Here is a 15,420-nt window from a genome sequence, read left to right on the forward strand (position 1 = left end):
AAAGGTGGCCCAGAAGGTAATAACAGAGAGAGTCGACTGCCCACCAGATGGCCAGGCACTGTTTTTCTACTGTGCTGTACCTGGCATCCCACTCCAAAAAGTTTCCTGCTAATGTAAACAATTGGGCGGTCGCCCCCCCTTACCTGCCAGGACAAAATGGCCCCCAGCCCTCTGTTCGAGGCGTTAGTTTGCAGAGAGCCTTCTTCCCCTGCATAAACTTGTACGAATGCCGCCTGAGACGGCTCTGTCCATTGGACCTCTGTTTTGGTTTTGGGAGGCGGGCAGGATGTGATGGCTGCTGTTTTATCTATCTGTGGATGCACCTGCTCACCTCCCAAGTGGTACCCCAGATACTGTACCTCCCTCTGTCCAGCTGCACACTTCTTCAGGTTGGCCGTGAGCCCCACCTAACTCAGGAACTCCAGGACCACAGCCACCTGCTGCACATGCTCTGCCCAGGTGTCGCTGTGGATAAGGACATCTTAATAATAATAATAATAATAATAATAATAATGGATTGCATTTATATAGCGCTTTTCGAGACCCTCAAAGCGCTTTACAATTCCAATATTCATTCACTCTCACATTCACACACTGGCAGATGTAAGCTACAGTTGTAGCCACAGCTGCCCTGGGGCAGACTGACAGAAGCGAGGCTGCCATATTGCGCCATCGGCCCCCCTGGCCATCACCAGTAGGCGGTGGGTGAAGTGTCTTGCCAACGACAAAGACAGACAAAGCTGGGGATTGACCTGGCAACCTTCCGGTTACAAGATGAGCTTCCCAACTCCCTGAACCACGGTTGTCCCCATTTTCCAAGTAGGCAGCAGGGACGAGACTGCTGTAGTGGGTAATTACTGGGAGCGTCAGGCCTCACAAGAAGGCTGAGTGCAGCACAGACACTACAGACACACACTGCAAAAACCAAAGGTGGAGGAGTGTGTTTCATGGTAAACAGAAAGTGGTGTGATGCCAGGAGCATTTCTACTCTCTCCAGCGGCTGCTCGCCACATCTGGAGTTCCTGAGCATTAAGTGCCTTTCTATCTGCTCCGTGAGTTCACCTCGGTCATCACCACGGCGGTCTACATCCCACCCCAAGCGGACACAGGTATGGCTTTGTCCGAATTACATGATGTGCTGAGCTCGCTTCAAAACAAGGACCCGGGCGCAGCCCTCATTGTAGCAGGAGACTTTAATAAAGCAAACCTCAGACAAGTCATGCCAAACTTTTACCAGCATGTCTCGTGTCCAACGAGAGGGGATCGAATTTTGGATCACTGCTACACGCCATACAAGCAGGGCTACAAAGCTGTCTCACACCCGGCTTTTGGGAAGTCTGACCACAATGCCATCTTCCTCATCCCCCAGTATAAACAAAGCATACAGAGGGAAGACGTGACCACGAGGGAGGTAAAACAGTGGACTTCCCAATCAGAAGCTACGCTACAGGACGCACTCAACGACGTCGACTGGGATATGTTCAGAGCATGCGCAGTCGACATCAACGAGTTTACGGAAGTAGCAGTATGCTTCATCAATATGCTAGCGGAGGAGATTATCCCCACTGCGAGAGTCACCACATTCCCAAACCAGAAACCGTGGATGGACAGATTGATCCGCACTGCAGTAAACGCCAGGACCGCCTCCTATAACGCGGGTCTCGCCACTGGCGATATGAGCGCCTACAAAGCGGCCTCATACGGCGTGCGGCGCGCGGTGAGAGATGCCAAACACCGGTACCGGGAACGTGTGGAGTCCCGCTTCCACCAGGGCGACACACGGATTATGTGGCACGGACTACGCACCATTACGGACTACAAAGCCAGGGACACTGCGCCGATCAACGCCGACTCTGCATTCACCAACGAGCTGAATCAGTTCTACGCCCGTTTCGAGGTTAGCCAGGCGGCTAATGCTATCTACCTGCCTGACTACCGAGGACAGTGACGTCATCAGCGAGAGACCGGTGACCAGCATCGCGGAGCATGACGTCCGAGCGGCATTGAGGAGAGTGAACACAAGGAAAGCGGCGGGGCCAGACGGCATCACCGGCCGTCTGCTGCGCTGCTGTGCTGACCAGCTAGCAGGTGTGTTCACTTACATCTTCAACGAGTCCCTGGCGAAGTCTGTGGTCCCCACATGCTTCAAAAGATCCACCATCATCCCTGTGCCCAAGAACAGCAAACCCTCATCCCTGAACGATTACCGGCCAGTTGCACTGACCTCGGTAGTAATGAAGGTGTTTGAGAGGCTGCTGAAGAACATCATCTCCTCCTCCATCCCAGACACCACAGATCCGCTGCAGTTCGCCTACAGATCCAACAGATCCACAGAGGATGCCATCGCCCACGTCCTACACACCACTCTCAGCCACGTGGACAAGAAACAGGGTAACTATGTGCGAATGCTGTTTGTTGATTACAGTTCAGCGTTTAACACAATAGTGCCCTGCAGACTGTTCACAAAGCTCAGGGATCTGGGACTTAACAGCCGTCTGTGTGCATGGGTGTTGGACTTTCTCACTGGCAGAACTCAGGTGGTGAGGGTGGGCAGGTGCTTCTCCAACAGCATCACCATCAACACAGGAGCACCTCAAGGATGTGTCCTCTCGCCACTGCTCTACTCCCTCTACACTTCAGACTGTGTGGCCACCCATGGCTCGAACACCATTGTGAAGTTTGCTGACGACACAGTGGTGTTGGGTGCCATCTCCAACAACGATGAGGCGGCCTACACGGATGAAGTGAAGAATCTGGCATCGTGGTGCCAGGACAACCACCTCCAGCTGAACGTCGGCAAGACCAAGGAGCTGGTGGTGGACTTCAGAAGGGTCAGCACAGAGACTACAAGCCCATTATCATCAATGGAGCTCCAGTGGAGAGGGTGCAGTCCTTCAAGTATCTTGGTGTTCACATCTCCTCAGACCTGACATGGGCTGCCCACATTCAGGTCCAGACCAAAAAGGCTAGGCAGCGCCTGTATCACCTACGACAACTGAGGAAGTTCAGGGTCTCTCCAAAGATCCTCAGGATTTTCTATACAGGCGCTGTGGAGAGCATCCTCACACAGAACATGACATCGTGGTTTGGGAACAGCTGTGTGAAGGACCAAAAAGCTCTCCAGAGAGTGATCCGTACAGCAGAACGCTGCTGCAGGATTGCTCTCCCCCCGCTTCAGGACACCTACACCAGGAGATGCCGGACTAGAACCGCAGATACTGAAGGACCCGTCCCATCCTGGCAACAAACTGTTCCAACTTCTGCAATCTGGTAGAAGGTTCCGCATCTTCCGTGCAAGGACAGAGAGACTCAAGAGGAGCTTCTATCCCCAAGCCATCCGTGCCCTAAACACACACACCCGCCCTCTCACATCATCTATAATTGACTGAGACAGGACTCTCTTCCAGACACTAAACCAAGGCACAATGTACATTCCAAATTCCTTTAATTTTAAATATGTTTATATTGTCTATCCTGTAAAATAGTCAGATGTCTATTCATATTAATGTACAGAATTCACCTGCTTGCTGCTACTACTGCACATTCACCCAATGTATATATATATATATATATATATATATATATATATATATATATATATATATATATATAATGTTCTTCCTCTACCCCCCCCACACACACACACACAATTTTTGCACATGTCGAGGAGCGTGTCAGGCTACATTTCACTGTGTGTTATACTTGTATAACTATGCATGTGACAAATAAAGAACCTTGAACCTTGAACCTTGCAACAACAGGTTATTAAACCCTGGCCAATCTGTCCCCACAATAACAGGATAATTATGAAGATCCCCTTGAGATCCAGGTGGTCCACTACTGCTGGTGGACATCTTCAAAGCTGCTGCTCGCTGCTGTGGGCAAGCTGAGAGTCACCGGCTGGGCTTCACTTGACAGCAGCGGGAGCAGCCTCAGTGTCCACGCCTCCTCCTCCGCCCAACGGCACGCCTCTGCCGTGGCCTGAAAGATGTCCAGGAAGGACCAGGGGTCCTCTCCCTTCCCCATACATAGAGGGACATGCTGGGGCCAGCCGATCGTTGGTCGACATACTTAAATGAGGAGACACGATCAGATAATGGAGATCAGGCTTGTGAGTCAGCCTCCCTTAACACCACACCCCGAACACACTGCTCCACCCTCCCCCCTGCAGCTGAGCCACAAACCACACTCCCACCATAGACATATATGTATATTTTTATTCCTGATTTATTTTTATGTGTTTCTTTTACACACATGTTAAAAGTGTGTACAAAAATATACAGAGATTAATTAAGAGGTTAATTCCAGATTAATGTAGAGATTAATTCCATTATTTAAGAGACATAATGTCAGACCTCTATCAGCAATACAAATGAATACTTTTTCTAAATTATGCAAAAAGTTTTATTTATCTTTAGTCAGATGCATGCATGCTTACATTTTGTCATGAAATACTAACATACTACAAAACATGAGGTCCTGGCTGAAAAATCCTTCTGCATCATCATTCTAGTGAGCACTTCCTCTCAAGTGTGAGAATACTGGGCAATCGGGTTCAGGGTGTTATACTTTGCATTTTAGTAAGCACATCAAATACTTTAATTCTCAGTAAGGTTACACGATCGCAACCCTTTTGCGGTACCCTTGTGAGTGCAGAGGATTAGGAAAACACAAAGAGGGTTGGAGAAATGGCGCCGCTGAGGGGGTGCTAAAACAATTAGGCCACAGGTGAAAAATCAGGTGAAAAATGTGTACAGGTTTCCTAACTGTTGTTTCAAACAGATGAAAAATATATAATATATAAACAAAATATATGATTGTTAAAAATTATTTCTTTAAATGTACAGTATCAAACACTAACACTGGATAGTTTTTTTGTTTCAGGCTGTTTGTTTTCAGGCTGTTCTCTTTTTGGGTCGATTGTGGCTCAAGAGTTGGCAGTTCGTCTTGTAACCGGAAGGTTGCCGGTTCGAGCCCCGGCTCGGACAGTCTCGGTCGTTGTGTCCTTGGGCGAGACACCTCACCCACTGGTGATGGCCAGAGGGGCCGATGGCAAGATATGGGGCAGCTGTGGCTACAACTGTAGCTTGCTTCCACCAGTGTGTGAATGAATAGTGGAATTGCGCTATATAAATGCAGTCCGTTATTATTATGTGTTTCTTTGTAGTTGCAAGTAAAATTGGCTTACCTAGAATTACCTACATTATCTCACTTTTTATGAAATTTTTGAGATACAGTTAATTTGCAAATTCCAGTGTCTTTTTCCATTTTCTATTGTATTTATTGGAAATTTATTGTAGCCAATGTAGAAAAAGGAACTTGTGGCTCAAGCTGTTGAGTCTCTCAAGAATGATAAATGATGATTCACATATGTAAGTGATAAAAACTCAGAACTGAGTTCAGTATGCTGGGCCAAAACTCAGTGTGAGACTTTTCTTTAGGTTTGCACCACCTGCATGGATATTTCCAGCAGCTGCTCTCATGCCCTAAATCTTGAAACTCTTCAGTTAGTTGGTGCAAAGAGATCTTGGACACGGTCATAACCATTACTATTCACTTCAGAAGTAAGTAAAGTAAGTAAAGTAAAACTTTATTTATATAGCACCTTTCAAGATAAAAATCACAAAGTGCTTCACAGAAGCTAAAACCTAAAAATAAAAATCAACTAAAAGCAAGTTTAAAAAGATGGGTTTTTAGCTGTTTTTTAAAAGCGACCACTGAGTCCACAGATCTCAGGCTCAAAGGGAGAGAGTTCCACAATCTGGGGGCCACAGTTCCAAAAGCTTTGTCGCCTTTTGTTTTCAGCCTCGTGTGCTGGACAGCAAGCAAGCCCTGGTCACATGACCTCAGGGACCTGCTGGGAATGTATGGATGCAAAAGTTCACTTATATATGTTGGTGCTTGTCCATGCAGGGCCCTGAAAGTCAAGGTCAAAACCTTAAACTGGATCCTGAATTTAACGGGGAGCCAGTGCAGCTGAATCAGCAGGGGTGTGACATGGGAAAACTTGGAGGACTTGGTCAGAAGCTTTGCAGCAGCATTCTGAACAACTTGCAGACGATCCAAAGAGGCTTTACATAAACAAGTAAACAAAGAATTACAGTAGTCCAGACGAGATGAAACAAATGCATGAATGACAATTTCTAATTCGGAGCGCGATACAATGGGACTCAGCTTAGTAGTAGGAGATGAAGTGGTGGCTTAGTGCGGCAAGGTTTGTATGAAGAGATCTATCCTGAGCAAAGTTTCAGACAAGTAACTAGTCAATAGTTCAAGTCATAGAAATTGTGATGTTAATGGGGAAAAGTTTAGAGCTGATGTGTTGCTTTTGTTCTTGTTTTTCCTAACAGTTTGCTTTAAGAAAAAAACATTTTAACAGAAGACCACTTGCCTCAATAGTTTTCTGATTATTATACGTTTTTCCATGTTTTGTGTAGTATGCAGTAGTATTTTGAAAACCCTTTGGTAAAAATATATAGAATAATACCATACAAATCTAAGAGCGGAAAATATTTATTCAGTGATATATTACAATATGTAAATAAAAAGTTGCAATTCATTTTCCAACAGCATGGCAGACCTGAATAACTTCAGTAAATTTAAGTTAGAAACTGTGGCAGCAACAAGCCAAGCCATGTCTGGGTATGTTTATCATCTTCTATTGTCTTCTGGGGAAAGTTACTTTCTAACTGTTTTTACTGCAGATTGTCTGAGTTGTACTTCCAAAAACAAGATGTGCGGAAAATCCCAATTCCCTTTCGCCATCCTCTTTCTCTGTGTACTGAAAGCCCTGATTACTTGTGCATTTCACCCTAGGGTTTATATTTTTATGTTGAAAATGTGTAAAATGTGATCCACGTTCAGTGTCAGATTACTCTGGAAGAATGTGTTAATGCTTTTCTGCTTAATAGCACAAGTGTCTTCCATTCTGTGCCAATAAAGTGTGAACATACCTGCTTCAACTCATGCATGGCCAGCGTTTATAATGACTGCCTTGTCTGATGTGATTGTGTATACTCCAGATGTTGGAAATATGCAGCTCAGGGGAGCATTTAATTTTAAAATGCAGCTCTAGTTTCATCATCCAACTAATAGTTTGGTCCAGAAGCTCTTGCAAACAACAGCTGCCACTTCACATACCACAATGAGGTGACAGGTGCCACCTAACATTGCAGTTTTATGTTAATAGTCAAGCTTCTAATCAGTTCATCAAAACAGGTAGTCTTCATAGGCTGGGTTGGTTGAAAATAAGGGCCAAAGAGCTAGCTGTTCAATGTCAACTGTTATTGGTTGGTGTGCAGTTTCAAGGAAGACTGCATTCAGTGCACTGTTGTGCTGTTTATAGCTTTAGTCCGGATAATTAGTATTGCCATTGTTTAGCAGACTTGTCTCACTACATTACCCTGTTGTTCGCATGTATTATCAGTTTGAAATCAGAGTGTAGATTACTTCTCTAAATCTAAAGGGAGTGTTCATAAGCAGACTTGGATTTGTATATTCAGTCTATTTTTGCATACTCCCAAAGAGGCGCAACAAACCATCTGCTGTTTAGATAGACTATGACCTCTATGTCTCTCCATGCCCAAGCACACCACCAGACCATATCCATCAATACAGTCTGCCCGGTTGTTAATCTCTGAGCAAAAGACAAGGAGGTTATCATCACATGCCATTTGAAGGGATGGGCCCACTGGCAAATTCCCAACGTAGGCGTTGTCTCACTTGGTGAACCCTTTCACTGTCACTTGCAGGACACAGCATGCGATTAATACATTGCCATGCTTTAGCAGTGTGACAGTCCTGATGTCTGCACAGTAAGGACCTTTAGTATATTTAATATGTTTAAACAATTTCAAAACAGCTTTTGTTTTGTCTTTGTGACAGGAGAACACTGGTGACCCGAGCTGTATTCAGTATTCAGTGGGCATTCTCGGACCGTGCATGGTTGGTGGCCCTTTCAAGAGGCAAATGAAAAAATAATAAAGAAAGAAACTTACAAGGATTTTTTTCTCTTAAACTTTAGATCCAGAAACAGTGTGTTGTACACTTGGATACAAAGACACTTTCAGGCGTGCATGAGTTTATTATAGTTTCCCCTAAACGGTTTTTTGCTCTGGAGATACAGAAACACAAACATTTCAATTCAGCATTGCTTCACTCTGCAAGCCATCTGTGCACTTAATGACATACATGATAAGGCTTCATGTTACTCCTGAACGTATGTTAACAAAATATATATATATATACACATTATCATTGACACATTTTCAATATTGTGCACATTCACATAACTGCTAATATAGATAACTGCTGGTACTTATACAGGGAGTGCAGAATTATTAGGCAAACGAGTATTTTGTCCACATCATCCTCTTTATGCATGTTGTCTCACTCCAAGCTGTATAGGCTCGAAAGCCTACTACCTTTAAGCATATTAGGTGATGTGCATCTCTGTAATGCGAAGGGGTGTGGTCTAATGACATCAACACCCTATATCAGGTGTGCATAATTATTAGGCAACTTCCTTTCCTTTGGCAAAATGGGTCAAAAGAAGGACTTGACAGGCTCAGAAAAGTCAAAAATAGTGAGATATCTTGCAGAGGGATGCAGCAGTCTCAAAATTGCAAAGCTTCTGAAGCGTGATCATCGAACAATCAAGCGTTTCATTCAAAATAGTCAACAGGGTCGCACGAAGCGTGTGGAAAAACCAAGGCGCAAAATAACTGCCCATGAACTGAGAAAAGTCAAGCGTGCAGCTGCCAAGATGCCACTTGCCACCAGTTTGGCCATATTTCAGAGCTGCAACATCACTGGAGTGCCCAAAAGCACAAGGTGTGCAATACTCAGAGACATGGCCAAGGTAAGAAAGGCTGAAAGACGACCACCACTGAACAAGACACACAAGCTGAAACGTCAAGACTGGGCCAAGAAATATCTCAAGACTGATTTTTCTAAGGTTTTATGGACTGATGAAATGAGAGTGAGTCCTTGATGGGCCAGATGGATGGGCCCGTGGCTGGATTGGTAAAGGGCAGAGAGCTCCAGTCCCACTCAGACGCCAGCAAGGTGGAGGTGGAGTACTGGTTTGGGCTGGTATCATCAAAGATGAGCTTGTGGGGCCTTTTCGGGTTGAGGATGGAGTCAAGCTCAACTCCCAGTCCTACTGCCAGTTTCTGGAAGACACCTTCTTCAAGCAGTGGTACAGGAAGAAGTCTGCATCCTTCAAGAACAACATGATTTTCATGCAGGACAATGCTCCATCACACGCGTCCAAGTACTCCACAGCGTGGCTGGCAAGAAAGGGTATAAAAGAAGAAAAACTAATGACATGGCCTCCTTGTTTACCTGATCTGAACCCCATTGAGAACCTGTGGTCCATCATCAAATGTGAGATTTACAAGGAGGGAAAACAGTACACCTCTCTGAACAGTGTCTGGGAGGCTGTGGTTGCTGCTGCACGCAATGTTGATGGTGAACAGATCAAAACACTGACAGAATCCATGGATGGCAGGCTTTTGAGTGTCCTTGCAAAGAAAGGTGGCTATATTGGTCGCTGATTTGTTTTTGTTTTGTTTTTGAATGTCAGAAATGTATATTTGTGAATGTGGAGATGTTATATTGGTGTCACTGGTAAAAATAAATAATTGAAATGGGTATATATTTGCTTTTTGTTAAGTTGCCTAATAATTATGCACAGTAATAGTCACCTGCACACACAGATATCCCCCTAAAATAGCTAAAACTAAAAACAAACTAAAAACTACTTCCAAAAACATTCAGCTTTGATATTAATGAGTTTTTTTGGGTTCATTGAGAACATGGTTGTTGTTCAATAATAAAATTATTCCTCAAAAATACAACTTGCCTAATAATTCTGCACTCCCTGTAGTTTTATTCACTTATTCCCTGAAACACTGTTTATGTACATTAACTGCAAACTCTGACATTAATGTTGTTTACGTTCACTACAGCGCATTATTTCTTTAGCATGTTTCTTAACATCTGTGCTGCTTTGCCTCAACATCCTTACATCACATTTGCATACCTGCAAATACAGGAACACAAGCACTCCAGTCTGGCTGCAGTCTGCGGCATGTCCGTGCATAAAACAACACAGGACCCCTGCAGCCTTCTCTAAAGGCTCCCAAGCTGACCCCCCAGTGCCTGTGTGAGCTCCACTCATGAGGATTATAATTAGCCTACTAAAATATTACAATTGAATTGCCTGTGAGCATTTTGTAAGTCAGCGTGAGGATAAATGAACATAGTACCACCAACAACACTGTGGGTCCCACACATTTTTATTGAAACACACATATACATATTTGTATTGGAACAAAATGATGTCATAGGTAGAAAAAAGTAGAGGGCTGTCCCAAGTTTTATAAAAAAAAATGTATTATTTAATTCTATTAAAACATTGCATTTGCACTACCTTCAAGTTGTTGAGATAAAAAGATGACATGAAATCCAGCCTGAAGGTTACCTGTGTCAGGAGCTCACAATAGCAGTGAATTTATGACCTGAAACTATGCTTGGATATAAATGAAGGAGTGAGTTTACTGTCATCAGTAGAGGAGCTGTTGCCCTTCACAACTGAAGAAGCGAGTATCCAGGGAGGTAAATTATGCCCTTTCACTTGATCTGTTATCTTCTTAACAGTGAATAAGGTTCACAATTATATATAGAAATGAACCTTTCACAGGGAATTTTTTTTTTTTTAAATTCAGTCACATTACTTTTCATTTACACATTCAGGTATGCCACGTTTAACTGCTAATAAAAACAGACTGATCATAAAGCAAGTTGACAATCCACACCAAAGTATTTGTACTCAGGAGTCTGTAACTTGATGATTTTTAGTGACGCATACCTGGATATGTTGACGTTACATACTTATCACTTGAGCTTGGTCTTCCTTCTAGCTCCCCACATATGGATACTTGGTGAGGCTCATTACTTTACATTTAAGACATGTGAGTGAAGTTTTTATTTTACAGTAAAACATCCAGTATTAGACAATCATATGGACCTAGAGCAAATAGCAAAGATGATGAAAAAGGTCAAAACATAAATTTAAATATTATTCATAGCTCTACACACAGGGTTAAAGTGGACCGGAACAAGCCAGAATAGGGTTATTGGTGCAGATGTCCATCGGTTGTGGTGGCGGTACGTCTGCATCTAGCTAACACTACAGAAGAGGAGCGAGCTTTAAGGGTGTAAGACGTTTTTATGTGGCAGGTAAGTTCAAATGCAACTGTTGAGATATTCAGTTTGTGTACTCAAGTTGTGAAATGTGCTGGACTGCATTATTGTTGTTGTTGTTTAACTGGGACGCAGTATGTTAGTTGTCACCACAAGGGGGCACAGTTTCACAGTAAAGGGAGGTGTGCTCATCGGATGATCTGATATCGTGGTGTTGGTGTTGTTCCCAGCTCATCATGAAAATGTTGTTCCAGTTTCAACATTGCAAGTGACCAATCACATTGTTCTGACATTATTCTTTTGCGCGCCAAGCCATTCGTGCATTTATGAAATTCCAATGTTGCAAGGACAATATCAGTTCTGCTTACCGTTTATTAAAGGGTTAGGGTTAGGGTCAGGGTTAGGGTTAGGGTCCGTTGATCGGCGGACAGAGGCGGTTTCTCGCAGCTTAAGTACAGTTTTTTGTTTTACGGCGGTTTTTCCCGAAGTCGTAAAAGTATGACGTCACAACATTCTGATTGGTCACTTGCAATGTTGATCCTGGAACAACATTTAGTATGATGATCTGGGAACAACACCAACACCACGATATCAGATCGTGCCTCTCATCACACCACTGACCAAGTGAGTTGGCTGCACACAGGGAAATAAAGTTTCCAAAGAACTTAAGGATATTTTTTGTTCCATTATCATTTTTCCTTTGAGTTCATTGCTGTTGATGCTGCACTGCTCAACAGCAACGTCAGCTCCAGGGGTGTAATTTCCAGGGGGTTAGGGGAGCCAACCAATCTACCCCCCCCCCCCCCCCATAAAATTATGAATTATCTTGCATAAATAGGGTGTTGATTTTCTTTACTCATTTCTTTACTCATAGTTGCATGTCTAAATTTATTAATTTAGACAGAGATCTTGATAACCCCCCCCCCAAATTCAACGTTTATACAAACTTTATACTGTCTAGCACAGAGACAGTATAAGCAGTAAACTTGCAGTTTAAGGAAAGGAAATCAGCCAAGACAGTTTGTGAAACATGGGCATATATCTTGTTGAATCCATGAAGAGCAATACACATCAGACGCAGCAGGACAGGATAGCTGATCACAGGATTTGCACAAGAAAAATCCACTGGAGTTCACAATAGAAATTATTTTTGAGGTTCTTGAAATTATTTTGAGGTGTGTGTTTTTCCCCCTTGGTTAAACATTACAACCACAAAAAGTTTTTTTAAAATCTTTAATTCCCACATGATATTATTTTATTATCATATTAATATAGCACTACCTGCAGTTACCTTTGCACAAATGTCCTCCAAAGAACTGCCTTTTACTCTCTTACATATACTTAAAAGCCTGTTCATTTCACACTTTGTGACTCAGCAGTCCATCTGCATCTTAAGGATAACGGACACTCTTTTGAGGATGCCAATGTTCACATTTTAGACAGAGAGGACAGATGGTTTGAAAGAGGAGTGAAAGAAGCCATCTATGTCCACTGTGAGCGACCATCTTTGAACAGAGGCGGTGGTTTACGACACCAACTCTCTGCCATCTATAATTCAGTTTTGAGTTCCCTCCCCAGACGCCTTAACACCCACTCACATCCTGGGCCATCTGACCTCAGGAATTCCCATGATAAGGTGGGGCCAGGTTTCACAATGAGCTCACCCGAAACCCTGGCTGATTGGGACCCACACCCAGTTTCACACCTTGGCTCAGGCGATTAGAGGATCATCAGGGGTCCTTTTGTCCCTCTTTGGGGGGAAACTCCCACTAGATTTAAATCTGGGACTCCCCACCTTTTGACCTTAGAACTGAAGAAGCTTCTCGGATGAGAGGTGAAACGTCTTCAAGCAGCTTAAAGAAGTCCAGACGCTTTTCTTTGCAAGCTCCTTTGACTATGATGACCTGGATGACTGAGAACCTTCACAGACATCTTAGTTGAATGTATGGGAGCACTTACTGCGTGTACTATTGTGCAGATAAATGTATGCTTCACTCACATGTCAACTGAATAAATAATTCAGCCAAAATTGGTTTTCTTATGTTTGTTTTTTGATGACCCCTTCATCTAATACTATTCCCTTTTATTTATTCTTAATCAAGTTTCAATTCAGCTTGTGAAGCTTGTGTTTCCTTAAAGGGCTATAGCTAACTCTGCGTATGTAGTAAGGAAGGACAAAGGGGACTTAAAAACTAATGAAATGATCCTAGAAACAGTATTTCTACTACACAGTGAATTTATTCGTGTTGCTTAATTTGATTATATTAACTGTCAAACAACTGAAACTACTTAGCTTATAACTCACTAAAGAAACACAAAGTTCTAAAACTCCATTTTAGACACGAGCCCTGGTACTGACCATTAAAAATGTGAAGTAATGAGGGCAATTTCCCTAGATTGCAAAATGTCAAAGGCCGTAACAATTTTGTGATAATGATCTAAAAACATCTGGCTCTGTATAAGCTTTTTTCTTAAGTTATACTACTCGCAGAGAGACTCTGGGTCCTGCGTTGTGCCTAAAGAACTATTGCTCTTCTCTGACCTGAATTCTCTCACTCCTGCAGCAGTGGTGTTAGTGGGCCACATTTGCATTTCCACCGTTTCTTTGAACCTCTGATGTAATTAATTTAGAAAATGGGGGGAATGATGTATAAACCACTTAAGGGAAAACATATGTGTCCTACTAATAAGTAATTACCACACAGAGCAAATTTATAAAAGACAAAAAAAACCCATCTATTCTGCCAACGAAGAGGTTTTAACAATAGTTCTGATGGTAGCACATTGAGAAATAACACTTGCAACTGCAGCGTGCCTCACAGGCTGTTTGTAAAATCCTTTGAGAACAGAAAAATGATGAATTAAAAATAGAGTTGTCTCTTAAAGCTGCGAGTGACAGGTGTCTGGGTTTGACTTATGTTTGTGTCTGTACTGAGAGAAAGACATCTAAAAAAAGTAAAAAATAATAGATAACTAAATTGCATCATCTAAGAAACTTTATTTAGTAGTGAATGGGCTGCAGAATGTCTTTTATGAATCTATTGTATGGTCTGTTTTAGCTCATTCCCCTTTGTAGTGTTTATTATGTTTTAAAAAAAAGGATTCAGATGTGTAATCAAAAACATCCAGTACACTGTTATAAATACTTTTTGGAAAATCAAACAACACATTTTATGTTTTGAAAAATACAAAACATTTAATCGAATTTGTTCCAGCTTCTCCGGTAAATTGTACAATTGCAGCTTAATTCAGCACCATAAAGAGAAAAGGTGCAGTGTGTGTAATTGAAAACGTGGTTACATGCCATTTGTTCGTCCGATCAGTAATATTATGTTTGTCTTTCTCTCTCTGTTCGCAGTTTGGAAAGGTACTCATATGAGTACCAGTGATATCTCCCAAAAGTTATACCTGAACTCTTTCAAGGTCTCCTTGTTTGGTACTGTGGTGCTTCCAGGGCTTGCTACTTTCAGATCTCTCCCTGAAAGTCTCATTCTAACCGCTTGACTTGTGAAACTTTCAATGCATGCTGTGTCAGAACAGCAACTTTCAATGTGATTTTACTCTCCAGGAAGGGATGCAAATGTCAAATGAATGCAAATATGGCACGTAGGGTTGGTGGCTATGCAGTTCACATTGCCAAAAAATGTTTGTTTTTCAGTTGTTTGGATTAAGTGCATGATGAGGTTCAGGTTGTTGTCGCTACAGACTTGATGTGTCACCTCCAGGCTTGGATACGGCAGACTCTTCCATTTAAGACCGGGGGCGATTCTAGGATCAGAGCTTTGGGGGTGCTGAGCACCCAGAGAGCTGCCCATCCAGGCAAGGTAAACTTTACTCATCACGATGAGACTTCTTCCCTGTCTCTGTTAGTCCCTGCATCCTTAAATGTCTCCCGTTGTCCCGTGTTCCCTCTGACTGTCTCTTTGGCGCATTTAAACCCCTGTTCCTCCCTGTCCTCATCGTCTGTTGTCTTCATCTCCATTACCAGTCATCATAATTTTACCATCTCTGTGCAAGTCTGCAAATTTCTTTATTAAATCATAAGATTCTTAAATTCATCAAGTCTCTCTGTGCCTGGGTCCTCGTCACAAAACATGACATCACTGTTTTGTACATTTTAACACAATTTAATCCCCACATTTGTGAAAGAAAAGCAAAACACTTTTTTGAAAAGTCTGTAACAAAACCATCAAATCTGATAAAGGTTATTTA

At 42.8% G+C, this 15,420-nt stretch overlaps 1 long non-coding RNA gene across 1 annotated transcript; it reads left to right on the forward strand.

Annotated features, from left to right (window-relative positions):
* Positions 1-699: 699 nt before the first annotated feature.
* On the forward strand, positions 700-15,233 carry LOC120729578. Its single transcript, XR_005694954.1, has 4 exons — positions 700-710; positions 8,030-8,034; positions 9,512-9,519; positions 14,964-15,233. It is a non-coding gene; the product is annotated as an uncharacterized LOC120729578 (long non-coding RNA).
* The last annotated feature ends 187 nt before the right edge of the window (positions 15,234-15,420 follow it).

This window comes from Simochromis diagramma, unplaced genomic scaffold (genome assembly GCF_900408965.1).
Source record: "Simochromis diagramma unplaced genomic scaffold, fSimDia1.1 OVJJ01000293.1, whole genome shotgun sequence".
Taxonomy (NCBI): Eukaryota; Metazoa; Chordata; class Actinopteri; order Cichliformes; family Cichlidae; genus Simochromis; species Simochromis diagramma.